Raw genomic sequence first — 18976 nt, forward strand, 5'->3', positions numbered from 1 at the left:
GTTTTTGGGAAATAAACATCTATTTATTTATTTACAAATAAAATTCATAATATTATTCTATTCGATGACTGGGTGAAATCCAACATTTTTTCCAAAATAGCTTTTCTATCGTGTGATAAAATAATCTACTCTAAAACTTTCCAATGTAAATGGAATTCTAATTAGAAGTAAATAAAATCCGCTTCAATTTCCAATTTTGTTTGAAAAAAATATGATATACAGAGTGTTTCAGAAGTAGTGTCGAACATTTTAGGGTGTTGTTCCTGTATGATAGGAGACTACAAATGTCGTATTTGAAGTGTCTAAAACTCAGTTATCCTTATAGCTGCCATTTTGTTTTCTCACTTGAGAAATTCTATCTCGAGAACGAAATCGTTTATTAATCTGGAATTTGGAATGAATATTCATGCTTTGAAGACTCAACTTTAAAAAATAAAATAAAAAATGTTCAATGTAAATTTTCAAAATAGCGGCCATTTAAAATCTTTGATGGCAAATTTCACGAAAATCGTTTACTTTACAGAAAATTTACAAAAGACAAAAAATTAGCAAATTTTATCAAGATTTGCAAGATACTCTATTTATTAGGATTGGTAGAAAAATAACAGAGAAATTAATTATTTTCGTACTGCATGCATGACCACTTTTCACCATTAAAACATCAATATAAAATTTTCAATTCCAATTGTATTTAAGATGAAGCTTTGAAACTCGGTGTGGCTCCATATGAGCATACAGCTGATTTTACAATGTTTTCAAGATGATCTTGTTTGTCTTGTACATGCATGCAGTACGAAAATAATCAATTTCTCTGTTATTCTTAGATGAATGTTGATGAATAAGGTATCCTTGAAATCTTGATAATATTTGCTAACTTTTTGTCTCTTGTACATTTTCTGTAGAGTGAACGGTTTTCGTGAAATTTGCAATCAAAAATTGAAAATGGCCGCCGTTTTGAAAATTTATATCGAACATTTTTTATTTTATTTTTTAAAGTGGAGTATTTATAGCATAAATATCCATTCCGTTATTGTGATAAAAATTCCTAAGGGAAAAAACAAAAAACAAAATGGCACCCTATAACCGGTGAGTTTTGGACACTTCAAATACGACATTTGTAGTCTCCTATCATCCAGGAACAATACCCCTAACATGTTTGACACTACTTTTGAAACACTCTGTATAACGACAAAATCCATAACCTGTTTACATGCTCATGTGTGGTTTAGGATGAAGAGAATGAACGAGAAAGTTCCGTAGTAAGCTTATAATGTTACAAAATGAAAGAGCATATCATATACAGGATGATTCATAACTATGGTAAAATATTTTAATACGTGATAGTAGAGGTAAAAATAAGAAAAAAAGTTCATATAAACATATATCCATAAACGCTTCATTAGCGAGCTATACAGGGTGGAAGATTTAGCCCGGAATTCAGTTCCTCTGGTGAAATATACCGATGCTGAATTGTTTGGGGACTAGTTTTTGAAAAAATTATGCTGGATTCATATGGAAAAATATCTGAAAAATTGAATAAAACTAGTCTGGAAGCTGTAGTGTGAGAAGTTTTTGAGAAAAAAGTTGGAATATGCAAAAAATCTAAGTAGAAAAACATAGACTTCTACATTTGATGCCCAATAACTTTCTTTAATGACCAGTAAACAAATAATTTTTCGCAATAAAATTAGTAGAGAATTTAATTATGAAAAGAATTATGTAAGCTGTGTGAACTAAATTCAAATAAAAGTTGAATAAAATGTATTCTTATGTAGTGCATTACACCACAAAAATTTGCTGTTTTGTGAGGAGAGAACTAATAACTCATAGGTTGTAGCTGATTGCAAATGAAACATGGATTTTGCCAATGGTTTTTTAATAAAACTTGTTTACCCAAACTTTTTAACAACCGTTTTATTTACTGACGAGGCACACTCTACAAGAACAGCTATCGTTAACATCCACAACCAACATATTTGGGCAGCTGAGAATCCTCATGCCATCAATCCTAATCTTCCACAACATCAGTTTTCAGTAAACATTTGGGCAGGAATCATAGGAAACCATCTACTTCTGTTTGAGCTTCCTCCCAGGCTTAATGGCATAATCAACTAGTCTTTTGGTATAAGTTTAATGTTATTTAGATATACTACTTTCATATGAAAAAAACTTTTCATAAAAAAAACGAATATTTTATTTGCAATCAGCTACAACTTATGAGTTATCAGTTCTCTCCTCATGAAACAGCAAATTTTTGTGGTGTAATGTACTACATAAGAATACATTTTATTCAACTTTTATTTAAATTTAGTTAACACAGCTTACATAATTCTTTTCAGAATTAAATTCTTTACAATTTTTAGTGCGAAAAATTATTTGTTTACTGGTCATTAAAGAGAGTTTTTGGGCATCAAACGTAAAGTCTATGTTCTTCTACTTAGATTTTTTGCATATTTCAACTTTTTTTCTCCAAAACTACTCTCACTACAGCTTTCAGACTAGTTTTATTCAATTTTTCAGATATTTTTCCATATGAATCCAGCATAAGTTTTTCAAAAACTAGTCCCCAAACAATTCAGCATCGGTATATTTCACCAGAGGAACTGAATTCCGGGCTAAATCCTCAACCCTGTATAGCTCGCTAATGAAGCGTTTATGGATATATGTTTATATGATTTTTTTTTCTTATTTTTACCTCTACTATCACGTATTGAAATATTTCACCATAATTATGAATCACCCTGTATGAATTATTCATTATTTGAAAAAAATGTATGTGTGTAATACTACTGAATATATTCATTTTCAAAAAAAATCAACTCATTACTAGTGAACAGACTAATTGTGCATGCTAGAAATGCATTAAAAATAATTTATTGGAAATTCGATGACTTATGTATTTAAATTTTATCTCATTCCTAGCATTAGGCCTATTCATATTCTTGAGGATGCACTGAAGAAAAAAGTTGTTTGTATCATTCCTATAAAATGACAAATGAATTGAATTGATCAAGAAGAAAAAGTAGATCAAAAATTCAAGTTGAGATCAAAAATTGTACTTGTTTGGCTCAAGACTCACTGGAAAATGAATAATCACAGAATTATTCAGATTCTCAAGTAATGCCAATCATACTTTACTATTTTTAAGATTCATTGTTTGTAATTTTTACTATTTTCATTGTAAACTTTTGTAATCTATTGAATAGCATTTTGAAAATTATTAGTCCTGTAATTGATTTCATTCATTTATTCATTTATCCATTCATTTTAAAAATATGAGAAATATTAAAAATGCGATGACAATGAAAAATACAAGTAATATGAGAATAATCAATGCATGAACTCTCTTCAATTCTCTGCATCCAATTATTGATACGTAACTGCTTAGTGTGGAACTTGAACTATGAACTTATAGAGATATGATTATGATTTGAACTTGAACTATTCAACTTCAAATTGTTCCGCTGTACTTGAATAATATTCTTTTCCTACAGATACCCTGAAAAGTGACCATTTGTGCACTGATTGCAGGCTGCAAAGAATCACTTTTCCGCACTAGTGCGCAAAGTGAGTACTTTGCGTACTCCAGATTTGCAGCATGACAACGCAAAATAGTTAGTAGGTTATATGGAGGACCAGTGCAGCAAAATCAAAATTAAGTTGGTAACAGTGAGTGGGCTGCTATAGTGAGCAGAGGTGCAACGAAGCACAACGCGCTAATTATTAAGTAGATATTATAACCAAGGACAACGACAGCACAGTGCCACCACAGCACACACCACACAGCCGCCTCGCCATTCAAACACTACTACATTATTCAGGCAATTTTACCCATAATTACCCACTTTTCATATTCAATGGTAACTGTAGGAAAAATTTAATGTGAAATACGTGCGCAAAGTTCGTTTGCTGCACTCAAGAAACCATTACGCCCGAGCCGAAGACGTTTCTTTCGATGCAGCAAACTGTCACTTTACGCACTAGTTGCACAAATAACTATTTATAATCTCAAGAAAAAAGAATCATCAAATACGTGGACATCACATCCAGAGATCACGCAACATCCAATAAAATGCATCACTGGAATTGAAAATGTGAGGGAAAAATAAATTGTATCTTGGACTAGATTGGTCAAGAGCAGACAAACCACAAGGGACTTCTGAAGTTTTCTTGGAGGTCACATAGAGAGAATTCTTTGCTTCTGTTTGATACTGGTACAATATTTAGAAAGCTTTGTCTATAGTTTTAGTGATGCAATTGTTTATTCGATACACTTCATAATCTCATCGGCTTACACTAATTTCCAATTGAAATTCAAATCACCATGTCAATGCCAATAGTTCAATATAGTGGTGTGAAAGCCGCTTGAAAGTTTAGAGAATCATTTTTAATTTAACAAAAATAATTAGTTTCAAATAATATACTCAAGACGATCCATTAAGTTGGTACAAACTGAGTAGTTTTCAACCTTAATCTTCATGTAACTTTCTCTATTGAGTATATTTGACGTATTTGGATTTCGGAGTGGAAAGAAAATAGTGAAAATAGATCCTGGGACATGGTATAGAATTCATAATCACAATATCCTATTACTCTTGATTTGATTGCATCGGAAAAGCGATGGGCGAGAAGAGAGATTCGATTCCAATAAGGCCCCATTGGTTTTCCAATGAATAGTAAGTACTTATTTTCCATACGTTCAAATGTTCCATTGCTGTGAGGGATCAGTTTTTATATATATCTATGGAGTAGAGTCAATCAGAATGATGTTATAATCGAACAGCAGTTTATCTTAATATTATACTGCGTGATAGAGCCGCATGAAGTTTCATTTGTCTAGGTAGCAATGAAATTTATTGAGAAAAAATACCCATTTAATGTTGATGAATGAAAACACGATGAGAGTTCTCAAATAACTCGTTGAATAATCTCATCAGCAGGCAGGAATCTTATATTCTAACATTGATTATATTATTACTTACAATCGAATTGTTGTCTGGAGGTATCAAGTAAGATGAGCTACTGTGGGTACACTATAGCTGATAAGGTGTCTTCATCCTCCATAACTACTCATTGACTTCATTCCTCTTATATTTTTAACATCGAGAGTTGTGGGAAAATTACAGAGATTCTCCCATCAAAATTAAATAGTTCATTCAGTTTCAATGTTCAAATATTCTCATGGGTGTAAGAAATAGATTACATCTAGGAAACACTCTGATAAGGTTTAAATCTTTCTCACATGAAATTGATTAATTCAAGAGTCAAGTTATACTTATATGGGAATTAATTTTTCAATCGTTATTTTGTGAACACTTTAATATTGTTGTTATTCAACAGAGAGATGTCTGCTGTTTTGTTGAACCGTGCTCAAGCGCTGACCACTGTTGACTGAAGCGCGGAGTGCGCTACATCGTCTGGAGCTTTTCGGCGAAAACGAGGCAGTGAGGGAGTGAGAATGGAGCCAGATTGCGCATGACCCCTGTGGGAGAGACACGATGCTGCTGCTGCTTGCTGCTTGCTGCCTCTCAGTTGGTTTGATCTTCCAATTCCCAATTGATTCCCTGGAAAGGATTTCTTCTCTGAAATCGCTTGCTTGCTAAGCCCGACTAATCTGGAAAAGAAACAGACGCTGTAGATCTGATTAGTTTAATTGCTTTATAACCATCAACTAGCTCAATTTTCCGCATCAACTTTAAGATTACATTTTTCCAGTTGGTTGAGAAAGGGATGAAAAAGTTTCATAAGAATGAGATTTCATAGAGTCCCACAGGTAAAAAAATCAATCAAAAAGAGGAAAACTAAGAAAACAGGAAAAGCTGATCAAGAATAAATTTAAGAATGAAGAATCAAACTTTCATAATTGAAATACATCGCCATAATATCTCACTGTGAAATACATCTTGAGCATAAAATAAATTAAGAACATCATGATAGTGGATGCACACGGTTTCTTTGAAATAGTTCTAATGAAATGTTTCAGTAGAATTTGTGGAGGATGATAAAAATTGGTCAAACTGCAATTTCTGGTTTCAATTCATTAATAAAAGATTTGATGATCGTTTCATTTGCATTCAGAGACTTTCTCATAATGTTTATGAATTTCATATATTCATTAGTAATGATTTATTTTTCGAATAATTTCATAATTCATAACATTGAATGTTCTTGATATTGTAGTTTTTATTCATTGTCTGCGATTTTTTCACTGTTTAAGGTTTTGAATTCATACTGTTGACGATTCCAAGAGCCTTTCACAAAGATAATCTGATTTCCGGGTTGCTAAAAATAGTAATTCCAGCATATCAGTATTTAAAACCGAATCAATGCAATTTAATTAGAGGAACACATCTATTCAGAACAAGGATGTAATTGAAAGGGGAGAGTATATAATTGAAAGAATCACTGATTTAGAAAAGAGAAGTAGTATTTCATATAGATATAATACTAGATCCGGAAGAATAGTACAGAGACATAATTTAGATTTATTCAAAATGAAGACAGCTTTCATGGGAGAGAAATATTTTAACATGCTGCCCCGAAATTTAAAATCCATAGAGGAGTTGACAATCTTTAGAGCCAAGCTGAAGAAATATCTGATAGGATTGTCCTTATATTCATTTGAAGAATTTTTACATATTTGATTGTGATGAATTTGTCATTGACTGTTTTGTGTGTTTTGTTATTTTATTATGTATGACGTTATTCAATCTATCTGTACATTTGTTGAATAAAAATATTTGAATTGAATTGAAAAGGAAAGATAGTAGAACAAGTTAAAAATACCCCGATAATGACCCAACATACTAGACAGATTTTGACGTGTACAATAAAATATCAAAATTCCAGAGAATGAGTAGCACCATCCACAGAAACCTCAAAAATAAAACAAGACAAGGAACGAGAATGTAATATTCTATTGTAGCCCTCTATTGCTGTTCCAGCTCTCCTACGTGGTAGTGAAGTGGGAATTGGATTCACACACGGAAAAAGATAGTGAAATTTAAAATGCAGAAATGAGTTCTGCAAGGAGTGTATTCAACTGTACTTTGAATGACAGAATCAGATATGACAGGTTGTATCGGTTGCTCCCGATACACTTGAAGAAAACTACAAAATAGATGCAACCGATACAGTAATTTGCATAGAATTCCAACTGGAAGAATACCAATCAAAATTAAAAATTTATAGACCTACTGGAAAAATGGATGTGAGAAGGTCGAGAAAGAGATGGGTACTGGAACAAGATAATTGATAAACCTAATCCTTGAGGTAAAAATTATGATGTTGATTTAATATATGTTTTAGGGGGAAAGTTTCCTCTAGATAGGCTCACGGATAAGCCTTCAAGGAGAACATTCTAAGAAAAGAATGAGTTAAAAGGTGGAATAATATTGGATTGAATTGAATCTGATTTTAGGAAGGAATTCCCAGTCGTCATGAGGCTATAATGTGGAATGGAATTATCACGGCTGAAGAATCAGCCATTCTAATGTAAACTATCAATATTCAAATGTCATAGAGTTTAATTTTCAATCACGAAATATTGTTGAGCTGTTCCGCCGATTGGGTTCATTCAAGTGAAATAACACACTCATACAACTTTTCGAAATAAGTTAATCGAAGATTTCCAACTTTGGAAATCATGACTCCAATAAACTGAAATTGGAATACACGGTCTTGGGCATGAGAAGCTTTCACTGAACTTTTCCATCTTTCGCGAAAAGTTTTCTCAGCAAAATAGGTTAAGCCTACTAAGAGAGGAGGGGAGGTCTGAAATTGGATACAATAACTTGGAGACTGCGTGACAGGAAGTAGAACATGTTCCATATACTTGGTGCTCTTACATATGCAACTAGGGTCATGAAGGAGGCATGCAAGTGTTTCGAATGATCCTGCTCCAATGCTTCGCCAGGAATGCTCAACGCCAACTAACGTTTTCTCTCTCACTCTCTCTCTCTATCTCACTCTCTCAATCTCTCTTTGTATCACTCTCCCTCTTTACTCAGCTCCTTCTCGAACATGCAATGTGCATGATGACAGACTATACATTGAGTGTGTGTTCTTTGACGTTGTGTATCGATTTCAATGTTACCAGAATGTTAATCACTCAAAGTGGGTCGTGGTACATATTGTTAAATGCATCTCGCCACCATATAGAGGAGATGCAGACACGGAGAGAACACAATTATACTTCTTTCTTCTTTGTCGCCACATATCCAGCCAGGAATTCATTTTCGAGTACAAGACAAAAAATGTAAGATTGGAGTAGGCCTACCCATTTTGAGTACTTGATGTGGGTTTTAGATAGGCTATCTTATTAGATAAGGGAGTCATGGAAACTTGATAGACAACAACATTGTATTACCAGAATAATTTCTCATTTATTATGCCAATTACTTGAAATTTAAAGAACGAAATATGCAGAACATTTTATCAAAATATTCTTCCTACAAAAACTACCTGCTAATAATATTCTGCTAACTATAAATTTCACTACAAGATCATCTCTAATCGGGGTCTCGGTCGGGTGAAAATGTTTTATAATGAGCTAGAAATTTTGGCACTCACCCACAGGTGATAGTTGTAATCCCACTGGTAATCCCAAAACACAGGACACTCCCGTATCTCATGATGCCGGAAAACTAACTTAACGTTTTGCAATATGGTTTTTGCTCTGCTCAGTATCTCGGTTATTTAACGACTGGAAGTTTTCCGTCCGGAAAACTTGCCCCTCTCCACGTCAGTGTGCCAGAAGGCCTAACTGCTGCTAGTGGAAGAGTCGGTTCTCACTTGATTCGGCAAGCGGGTACTTGCCAGGTGTGCAGTATTCCTCTGTGAAAATATCTACTGGCCACCAAACATCCGCCGTCTCCTTGCCTCATGGAGCCGCCTCATCCGTGACAACTAGCAAATACCACAATATTATTACGATATATCCACTCAAGTAATAAAATTCCATCCAGTTATGTGGAAGACAGCAAAAATATGTTGAATAAGAACTATGTATATTGTAGAATTCTTCCATAATTGAAAAAAACGATTTTATTTTGTCACATCCACATTTATTGGACATTAATACAGTACTGCAGTTTCGTGTTGAAATCAACACATCCACAGCTGAAGATGAATGTCTAAAAAATGTAGATATGACAAAATAAAACTGTTCAACTACTCGTAAAGAAAGAATTTACATACTCAATTCTCCTCGTAAAACAGCTTATTTCTGAGGAGAATCTACTTTTTCGCTCACTTACCATCCGCGCTTGCGCAGTAGATTTCCTTCACGCTCGCTAATCATTCGCGCATGCGCAGAAGAGTTTCTTTACGCTTGCTAATCAGCTTGCCAAAAGACAAACCACTCTCGGTCAGATCTTAACCTAAAAATTCGTTAATTGTTCCGATTCTGCAGCCATGATGGGTATCAGTGTAGATGAATTATTATTAACTCCGCCAGATTTAAGTGATTTAACAGGTTTGTGCAGTCGTAGAAAAAATTTTGTATGTAATTCGCGCGTAATGCTTCTTTATCGCTCTTGCAAAATTATCACGCTCCGCTTCGCGCATTACGCTCTTAATACATGGCTATTTCAAAAGCAGAAATATTTGATTTAATCTTCATTCCTCTAATTTCTTCAATGATTTGAATGCAGAAACAGGGAGAGAGAGAGAGAGAGAGAGAGAGAGAGAGAGAGAGAGGAGTGTTTTGAGAATTTTACTTATTTGTGATTATAATAATAAATTGTCATTATTATTATTTTCAGGAACTATGAGTTGAACTTGGAAGCTTGAAAAAGTATTATGTGAATATGAATGATTTTTTTTATTGGGATGAATTCAACTCATTTTGACTTTATATACCGTACATTTATACTACATTATTTCATATAGCAACTGTGATATACACAAGTACATGAAAAAATGAAAATGTTTGTTCAGTTATTCATGCTACACATCTCTGAGATCAAATGACTATTCAACCATACTCATATCATGATTAGTAAGTTATTCATCATAGACCTTGAAGAAGCATAGTGAGATGACTGTTGATTTTAGAACGTGGAATTGTATACCAGAGTGTTATAGAACAAAACACTCTGAAAGCATTGGTGACACACTTGGGTGTCACTTTATTAAAAGGTGTGGAGCTACCGAATATTTAGTTTTTCTCAGAGTGGGGAAATAAGGTTGATAGAGCATGAGGAAAGTGGAAGGGATGAACGACTACAGGGAAGGGAAAATGCCTCAAATGAAAAAATCATCGCCTAGTGACATACTTGACCAAAAGTAGGTCACCAGTTCACGAGAGATATGAGAGCACGTATGCTAAGGTGCGGGAATAACGAAATATTGTCTACATTTTTGTATTTGTTATGTCTATCGTAATTTAAGATTAAAGTTGATTTTCGGTAGAATATCAAGTGGATATAGCTACTTGTTATTCCAGGAGCTTTACCTTATACAAGGAAGTGCATACCCTGTCGTAACTTTTCAACAAAACCAGTAGGAGAGTGTCAGTTCAAGAGAATAAATCATGAGAGCTTAAGTCTATGTTCTAGAGATGAGGAAATATCCTGTGTGTTTTTTTGATTGAAAAGAAACAAAAATCTTTTATTCCCTCTGTTTTTCTAAAACTTCTTTTTTTACACATCACAACTACTCTGAAGAGAAAAGTATCTGACGAAAAAACCTTGGACACCCACACTCATCCCACGAATGAAAACTAAGTCGAGATGCCATGATTCCTCTGCAAATCCCATTTGGCAACTGAAATCAGCAAGGCTCTATAGACTCTGAAGGTTGCACAAATTTCCATTTTAATTGGATCCACTCTTTTGTAGAGCGAGACAGGTGAGCTTTGTTTGCATTGATTCCAAAAACGCTTTTAGCTTATTCGACTTTTGAGACCTCTCTGAGTTTCAAGAAAGCTTGAAATGCGATTTTTCTTGATACTATCAATCTTCAATGGACATCTTTCCACTACATCTCACTATCTACAACATTATATTATCATAATTTATCATAATTATAATCGAGTATTTTGAAAGTGCTAATTGTATGTTTAATTATAAAAATCAATACTTTTTGTAAAAAACACGGCTAGTGATTTTTGATAATATTATAATATTCAATCAAAATACGCGTCCATCTATGATCATTTTGATAATGGAGCCAAAGTCAATCCGCAAAATCACCGGCTAGTGATTTTTTATAACATTATAACTTTCAATCTAAATACGCGTCCATCTATGATAATTTTGATAATGGAGCCAAAGTCAGCATACTAATTTTTAAACCAATTTCAAACAGTCACCAATAATTTCGAAAAAATATTAAGTTCCATAATGATCACTTTTATGAAGAATAGCTTGAATTAATATTGTGTTAAAATTTTATATCAAGTGAATTAATATTCACATATAAAGTCATTGCAAGGAAAAACAATAAACTCTTATGACATTCACTTATATTTGATCTTATCTCCCTATTTTAGAAGTAGGCTATAGGTAATGAAGATGGTCAAAAGTATGCTTCAGATGAAAACCTATGGAGCAGAATGGAGAAAGAAGAATACTTTTAGCAATAATTGTTATGAAGATTTACTTCAGTAATAATTAAGTATAATATAGGATAAATTGATACCAAAGAGGAACTCAAACGAATTTTAAGGACACTTCTTCATAAGGATCGCTTTCGATTCGCATCAACTCGAAGACTTGCTTTGGCATCATAATTTCAACAAGTGAACGCTAAACCGTAAGCCATAAAGAATGGCAAGTGTGTGTACTCATGCCTTCCACAAAGGAAGAATGCTCACTATCCGCTGTTGTCATAATTAAATTCATCATCCCATAGAGAGTACAAGAGAAGAACACTTCTCTTTTACATAATAATCCACGTGAGTTCCTTCTGTTATGGAACAACTTTCTGCCAGAATATATGCACCGTACAGTACTTCGTGCAAAATGAAAATTGTTTTAGCGAGCTGCCGCATTAATATTCCTCATCATTTATTGTTATGGATGATGTTGATAAAATTATTCATAGTGTCACGTGTGAGCTGTAATGAAATAAGAACTGTTGAACCGTGAAATTGCGAATATCATATCTGAGCAGGGTGAGATACAAATTATTGACAAAAGCTAGGAAATCAATTTATTTCTATGGTGAAGTTGGGAGGTATAATATCTGAAAAAGAAACCTTCAATAATCGAATATGATAACCTTAAAATATTCAGCATAATATGCAGCATATACTCCAGTCTGTGAAATTCATAGCCTTTTCCATACTGTATCAAATTACAGGCAATCCCATGTTTCTCAAAATTTAAGTCTGTAAATGATACTTGGATGAATCATACTGATAAGTTATTAGATAACTGGTTTTCTGTGTTGCTGTGGAGATGTTGTTGTGGTAGGTATCAATATATTGTATGAAAACTACTTGATATTGTCAAAACCACTAGTTGATTGAAACAATTTCAGGATTCTTGGGGCCGGTTTCCGAGCTCGAGATTTAGATGAGTATTAAAAGTTTTGGCTAGCTCCTCTTGATTCCTTCATATTGTATTTTCCAACCTATGTGAAAGATCAAATAGCTATTCACACAGTTTTATTTCAATCATTTTCCTTACAGGCTAGTTGGTTGATTTCCAACTTAACAACTAACAAGTCAGCATTTTGATACCGTACTGTACTTTTCTTGAGTGGTCGTAGAAAAAAGTTTATACAACAGACTAATATGGTCTTTAAAGCACTCGTGAGATGATTCAGACACTTAATGTAGCTACATCTGTCTCGTACGTTGAAGATCCACATTATAAAACTGTTGCATAAACTACTATAATACTAACCCAGATTATTAAAACAACCAGTTGGAGGTTTTGACAGTATCAAGTCATTCCTATTCAGTGTTTATTGAATCATTCGATTCGAGTTATAAGTTATAAGTCTGGGGTAAGGTCAAAAGAGCAAATGTTTGTTCTGAAAAAAATTGATAAAAATCGGGATGAAGCCAGTTTAAGAGCCATAAGAGTAGGATAATCCAATAACATTGGATTCATAGACTTTTGAAGACATAATTAATTTATTATGCTTCTCATATTATGTCGGGTTGTTATATGTGATTTATTCTCCAGAATTCGTGCTCCAACTCTATACTCGTTTGGTCTTACCCCAGCCTCAGATTAATTGGATTATTGTTCTATTTTGATAGGCTCTGCTCATCGATCACTTAGATGATATGGTTTTATTGAATTCGATTCGATTTATTAGTTATTAGTCTGGGGGAAGATCAAACAAGCGGATGCTTGTTCTGAAAAAAATAATGAAAATTTGGATGAAGCCAGTTTAAGAGCTCTAAATCCATGAGAATTGGATAATCCAAGAACATTGGATTCATAGACTTGAGAAGATATAATTAATTTATTATGCTTCTCATATTATGTCGAGTTGTTATTCATCTTCTTTTATGACAATCTCATCCAAAAACGTCACATCTTTTTCTGTATAATGGTGCTTATGCTCATTGAAATATTATTGCAACTTCCCAAAACTTGGAACAAAACCGGCAAAGAGAAAAATGGAATGGCTGAAAAAATTCATGTTTCAAAACCACTATAATTTCATAATCAACTATCATAATGATATTTGTTACTGTTATTACATTTAAAAGTTATGTTTCTTTTATTTATTCATTCATTAATTGTACAAAACTGACTATAATCATAATTATAATAATGACATTGGAGAATCTTGTTCTGATTCTGTCGAAAAGGTGAATACTAGAGAAATTATAACACTTGCAATACATTAATTGGTTTCAGAGTACAATCTGATGTATACGATTTCCAGATCTCAAATTCAATCCATTATTGACAGTACATGATAAAACGGAGATTATCCCCTATGAATAAGTTTCCATAGAAAGCGATCCAGAAATACTATCAAGGTCCTTTTTAGAGTGCACTTGGTAGACTTTGTGATGTTCTACAGCCAATTTTGGAATTCTTGAGAACTTTGTTCCATAGAACTCAAGAAAAAACATTCCTATTCCTACAACACTGAAGTCGAACTCTCAATCAAACTTTGCCAGCAGCAAAGTCCGAGCAGAGTGATTTTCCATCCCATTGAGCTCACTTCATCAATTCCAGATGTCAGAAATTTAAGATTTAGGACATCACAAAAGAATCCGCTTAGACCGCATTCAGATCAGCCCCAGAGTATAAACCAGATCACAATTTTGAACTTTTTCTCGCATTATCACTTTTGATTTATCCATATTGGTATATTGTTTGCAATGTGTTCGGATTCTGAGTGAATTATTGATTGAGTATAATTTAAGAGCAAGCAACAGGATTTCAGTGTGACATGCCAAAATAATGGAAAAGTGATAGTGAGCTAAATGTAATCAAGTGGATATAAATAATATAAAATGATTATTATTGAAAAATAATAACTTATTAGAATAAAAAGTCTTATTCTCTTTATTCTTGCTTTCAAGAATTGGAAATATTTGCCAGTTTCTACTTACAATATTGTTGATTATTATAGAGTGTTGTAATAATTATTTGCATAGGTAGCTATAATAATTTCTGTAATGATTATTTGACTCTACATATAGATTATTTTTGTAATGATTCCAATTGCTACCTTTTTGATGATTTTTCAACATCTTTATCTCCCCTCTACTTTTAACGAAATCAATAGTAATTTAAAAAAAGGTTCTTTGAACATTTGGATCTTTGAATCCACCCCTTCAAAAACATAAAACATGAAAATTCAAAATTGAAGTTTCTAAGAATTTATAATTCGAATATTTTTATGTGGTCGTCTACTTTATTTCCAGTAGAATCATTAGTGTCTCTAAAAGAGGAACCAGAACAGAAGCATGTACCATATATGCAAATTTTAAGTGGAAAAACGTTCTTCAGAGATGAAACGAAAGATTATCTAGCTAATCCGCTCATTGTGAATTGAAATTGTAAATCTCTGCACATTCCCCTCAGATGGAAAAGATTCTGTATTTAAAAATAAGGAAGACATTTTTTTTGTACAAGATACAAGATTCATCTTCGAATCTCCCACTTCAACTGATCAAAACTGAATGAACTCCTACTCTTTTACTATTTTCAAGGCAATCTCTCTTCTTACGTACTTTTCGAGTGAAGTGTGAAATCGTAGTAAGATAGTGTTTAAAAGTACCCAAATGTGAAAATCAATGTGTTAACTGATAAATAACAGTTCTTGAATTGAATTGGAATTTGCATTATAACAAAAAATCAACCATCAACTCTGATAAACAACAGAGCTTCTTGTACACTAATTTGTAAATTTGATCAAAAGATTTCAACGAAATTTATCAAACTCATGTCTGAGTGAAAGCTACTTCTGTCAAAGTTCAAAAGTATTAAAATAACTTTCGCACCCTTTGGAAAAAAGTTATATGCTTGCAATTTCATGAAAAGTTCTGAAAGTGAGTTTAGTGTCACACAGATAAATAGCACTTTCATTTACAGTTCAAGGTCACGATTTCACTCAACTCTGAAACTGTTCAGAGGAAAAGTTTTTTGCACGTGGAGCGATACGTGTAATTTATAGTTGCTTGGTAAAGATGGTATTCTATTAGAGCAGCAATCTGAAATTTCCTGTGGGAACAAAAATGAAACGTTATTTTCATATCTTGCAGAGAAGTTCATTTATAACATTCTTTCTCATTATTGCTCCAAATATAGGCTCATCTCCACTCCATCCTCATAATGGAATCTCAGTTTCAAGTCTCGAATGAACTCTTCCGGCCTTTCTAATGGCATAGCATTTCGACTCCATTCAATTCCTGATAGAAAATATGAATTTCATAGAAAATAGGAACAATACAAGATTTCAAGTATAAGAATACTTCTTTTCTTCAGAAAGTTTTAGTTTCAGATCATTCCTCATTCTCTCACCTAATGCATTGTAATACAGTATAATTATAGTTAACTAAATTATGGAAACTACATTGCATTTTAATAAGCTTGAAATTCTTATCGTGCTATTGTTCCATGCTAATCACTCTTCCTTCTTTATTATAATTTCCTGATTCTATAATATCAATTCAAAGATAAAATAGCTTGAAAAATGTCAAGATTTTATAATATTAAAATAGACAAAGCTATTATGGTCAATCTTATTATCGTGAGCAGTACTCAAAAGACAACTTCTGTCCAAGGCTCTTTAATTCTCAAGAACACAGTAAAATAGCACCGTAGATAGTTAAGGAAGTTAGATATCAGTTGAGTCTAAGTTTCCACAGAGAAAACTACTATGAAGTACAAATCTATAGACACTGTTGAGAATGAAGACGCTATACAACGGAGACATAGACTATGAAGAAATATCATGGACTTGAAGGAACTTGATGCGAGAGAGCATCAAGAATGCTGAGAATACGAAGACTAAAGAGACTATTTTCTACAATAATTTATTGTATGACCATGGATTTCCTATCAAGTCCTTTACTACTCATCAAGTACCGCAGTTGAATATGGCTGAACCGTGTGATGTACCAAAGGATTGTACAGCCCTCGAATTATAAATCAATTTATTCATAGGCCGTTATACGAGAAAAATAAATTCCATCACTGGGAAAGCACCACAATCTTATCTAAGGTCGATAAACGACGGTTATCTGACCTACAAAGGCTGAAACTAATAAGTCATGTAAAGATGTAGATTTTTTGCTCCACGTGTTGGGTGACAATCATTATGTAATGGTGTGGACTGCCAACCATTCATATGTGGTGCGGTATTTTTGATATTTATAGGAGCAGTTGCTAAAATCCCTATTTTGCAAATAAATTTGCAAAAAGTTAAGGCCGTCCGGCTCGCAAATATGCTGGGTTCAGACCGCAGCTCTAGCTCAGTGGTAGATGCATGAATTTTCCAAATATAATTAATCACCATAAGTTTCAATGATTGGTGATTAATAATTCTTACTGCTGCTTCTGTGAAGTTCTTGAAGAATACCAATAAGGAAGTCAAAAAGATATTTGGTGACTGACTATCAGTAACCATGTATCCAATTGAGAATAATAAAGACCAACTATGGTATTTTCTAGTTGATTTTTAAAACGCTTGTCATGAATACAGGTATTCACCAATTTACCCTTCTGAAATTCCTTGGAACTTACAACGCCAGTTCTTGAAGTTCTCTGGATCCTTATATGATATACTGTAATCTTATTGATATAATTATCAGTATGATTTTTCTGGCGGAATAGTATTACTATCATCAAAGGATGATAAGTAGTAAATGCTCTTAATGAGATCAATATTAATTGATTCACTGATTTTATATGTTGTAGACGAATATTTCTTGGTACCAAGACAGCTCAAACTGTATATCACGAGATGAATTAGGAAATAATAAAAACTTCTAAGATCTTGTATGCTGACATAAAACATAAAGTATATTCCCATAAAATAATATATATAAAATATTCTTATATCTATAATTCCAATATAAATAACTTCTTTAATATCTTAATAATTCTCACAAGGTTTAATAGCATTCACAGTTGTGAGCTTTAAATATGTATATATGTATTTAATACTGATACTTGGACTTCAAGTCAATTCAGAATTCTACAACTTAAAACCTGTTCGGTCTGTAGATTTAACAGGACATGCTTTGATCAATGAGCAAATAATAATTAATAAAAATAATAATTTAAAAATCTCAGGGTTTATGAGTTCGTGCCGTGCATGGAACTAAGCTTCCTACATAAATCAATAAATTCATAAAAGAGTTTTTATAACTTATATGATAATAGTCGACACGTTGCGAATTTCTTAAACTTGAATAAATTTATATAGCGCTTTAATTAATTCCCTAATTTACTGTTGTAAAGCGGTATTTTACACGCCTCACACACGTATAATGAATCTTGTACTGAGTCACCAGTATTGAGGTTATAAATTTTGAAAATGTGTGCGTGGACGCTAAGTGAGTACCAGACTGATTGATTCACCACAAGATTCGATACAATCGTCTGAATCGCAGGAGGCATAAACACTCGCTCACCCTTGATTCTTCTTATGACAGATTGTATAGTGATAAAAATTTTTATAAGCAGTGTAGCGGTTGCTAAACACTAAATCCAGATATCTTAAGCTGGCCACTGACGGGCGTTCCAACAAGCCAAATGGCACGGTAGCGTGCCATTGGAACGACGTGAATGGTGAATCGCGCTCGTATTTTGGTGGAGCGACGAGGCTCGATGGAATTCCAACCGGTTGAAAATCCATCGCGCCACGCCAAACCTACGTCACTCCAACTCCTCGTGAATGGGGAATCTCGATGGCATGCTGGAACGACGGAACGACCGTGAATGTGGAAACCTGTGGGTTGTCCTGTCTCAGTGCGTGTCAGACCGTTGACTTGGAAGGATAGATTGCTGTTTTGCTCTTGTTTTGATTGTTGTTTTGTTCTTGTGTTGTTGTGTTGTCATGAGTTCGAACCGGGATTTTGTAATCTCTGTGATCGAGATGTACAGGGATCATAGGCTACCTGTTTGTGGAAAATAACAGACCCTGGTTACCATGACAAGGTAAAAAGGAACGCTGCTCTGGAGATGATCCTTGATTTTTTTAAAACTGTTGATCCCACAGCTACAAAAGATGTAGTTACTAAGAAGCTCAACTCGATGAGAGGCTCATCGGTGATATCGCTGTGATGAACTTCAGCTCTTCATAGTTCATCCCGGTGGCCAAGAAACGTAGAGTTGCAGCCAACCTCTCATTGGGAGTAATGCACTGTCTCATGACTGTATCTTTCTTTGTAATCATCGGTGTTACCAAACGAAGTAAATGGTTGTAGGTATCTTCATCCATACGCAAATAATTCTTCCAGTCCGAAGGTTCGACACTAAGATCTTGAAATAAATTCAGATGCGTGTGATTCCGCCTATTCGAAAATAAACGTTTCACCCATTTC

General features: G+C 33.6%; 1 protein-coding gene across 1 annotated transcript in view; it reads right to left on the bottom strand.

Annotated features, from left to right (window-relative positions):
* Positions 1–18976, bottom strand: part of LOC111043413 (pyrokinin-1 receptor) — a 274760-nt gene that overhangs the window by 158711 nt on the left and 97073 nt on the right. Inside the window, exon 2 of the mRNA XM_039436843.1 lies at positions 4983–5614. The gene's annotated coding sequence lies outside the window, so the exon portion shown is untranslated. The remainder of the gene's footprint in view (positions 1–4982; positions 5615–18976) is intronic.

The sequence above is a fragment of the Nilaparvata lugens genome, chromosome 1 (assembly GCF_014356525.2).
Source record: "Nilaparvata lugens isolate BPH chromosome 1, ASM1435652v1, whole genome shotgun sequence".
Lineage (NCBI taxonomy): Eukaryota > Metazoa > Arthropoda > Insecta > Hemiptera > Delphacidae > Nilaparvata > Nilaparvata lugens.